General features: G+C 41.2%; 1 pseudogene; it reads right to left on the reverse strand.

Annotated features, from left to right (window-relative positions):
• Window positions 1-37: 37 nt before the first annotated feature.
• On the reverse strand, window positions 38-1496 carry LOC107580489 (inositol polyphosphate 1-phosphatase pseudogene; annotated as a pseudogene).
• Window positions 1497-1654: the final 158 nt, after the last annotated feature.

The following is a 1654-nucleotide window of genomic DNA, read 5'->3' on the forward strand; positions in this document are numbered from 1 at the left end:
TCAAATTAGCATTTATATAATGCTGAAAGACTAATAACTTCATTGCACTTGATTAAACTTCATTTTGATCTCCGTCAACTTTCATGAGTGCATTATTCCGGATATCAAACATTAAAGAACTATGCCCCTTATCCAAAGAGGTTTTGTTCATGTGAAACTTATCCAGTATTTTCTATAAATTCACTCGGGTCACATGACCTGTATGTGTACAGTGTGAAGTAGTGACACTTTGGATCCTTTTCTAGTCATTAGCACACTGGCACTGACATGAAGCCAAGAGGGAATGAAATGAGGATTAAACAGCTTTTGCACATAAAAGGGCATCCATGGTCATCTCTGTGCTCTTAAAAACACTTTCCCCATCAGCCCCTTATAGCTCTCAAAGTCCATTGAATGTTTAGAATGAGACCGAAAAGTACAACTCAAACCAGTCAAATGTCTTTCCTGTGAGAGACTCTCATGGCACCCCTTTTCTCAATGTTTCTGCCATTCTTAGAGCGAAATATAAGGGGGGGAAAAGAGGAATCAAGTCAAAAACATCACTATAAAAGGGCCTGAATGTCCGTGTATTATACATGATAATCTAGGTTTTTCTTTTATTTCAGGTGACCATCAGAAACTGTAAAACGTGATATTATCTGTAACATTTACACAACATTACAATGAGAATGAGGCAAAACAGTAATTGCTTTCCTTTTTGTCTTGAAAATATAACCAGCTTCTTCCAAAAAAATAAAACTTACTGATATATACATTGTAGATGAGCATTATAATATATATCTTCTCCTGAAAAGCTACAGCCTTAAATTTATATTCGATTATGCCACTAAATCTTAACATAAAAATTGCATCATAAACGACATAAGATTATGCATAAAAATACAAGCATACACTTGCATACACTAAGCTCTTACATTTCATTTTTATCATATCTTTCCAGCAAGTGCTGCCACGACTTTATCAATTACGCTGGAGTCCAAATATGCGATTATTCCTCCTCTGTTCGCCCATCGGTCCACACCTTGACTTTGGTTGTGTGGTTGATGGTAGGTCAGTTCAGCTGTGTGTCCCTTGTTTCCGTTGATGTGGGCACGCATACACTTGCTCAGATCCGAGACCCCGCCACCCAGCGCCCGCAGAAGAGCATGAGGAGCGCACGAGTCCCACTTGAAGGTGCTGCCCTCGGAGAGCACATACACATCTACCAGACCCTGGACCACGCACAGGATCTTGTATCCCGCTCCGGATGCATACATCAGCGAGCCGCCGGGAATGACTGCAAGAGCGTCCTTCACAGCCGGCCTCTCGCTGGAGCTCAGCAGCACAGACAAATCATCTTTCTTTTGTGGACACGACGGCCTGCGATGCGTGAAGGAGCAAGCGTTCACATCTCCATACGAAACGCCCCAGAGGTGCTGGCCTTTCCATCTACAATCACGACAACACAAGGACTTTAAGAAATGCAGTGACTTACATAAGCAACAGGTCAGGAGAGATCACTGTTTGAACTGTGGTTAAACTGTGGACTGTGGATTTTTCTCATTTAGGGTCATTAGAGGTGGAAAGTAGGCTAACAGTCCGTCATATTTATTTATAAAGCAAATTTAACAACAACACACTCTAAAAAATGCTGGGTTAAATACAACCCAGTGCT

This window comes from Sinocyclocheilus grahami, unplaced genomic scaffold (genome assembly GCF_001515645.1).
Source record: "Sinocyclocheilus grahami isolate Dianchi unplaced genomic scaffold, SAMN03320097.WGS_v1.1 scaffold34410.1, whole genome shotgun sequence".
Lineage (NCBI taxonomy): Eukaryota > Metazoa > Chordata > Actinopteri > Cypriniformes > Cyprinidae > Sinocyclocheilus > Sinocyclocheilus grahami.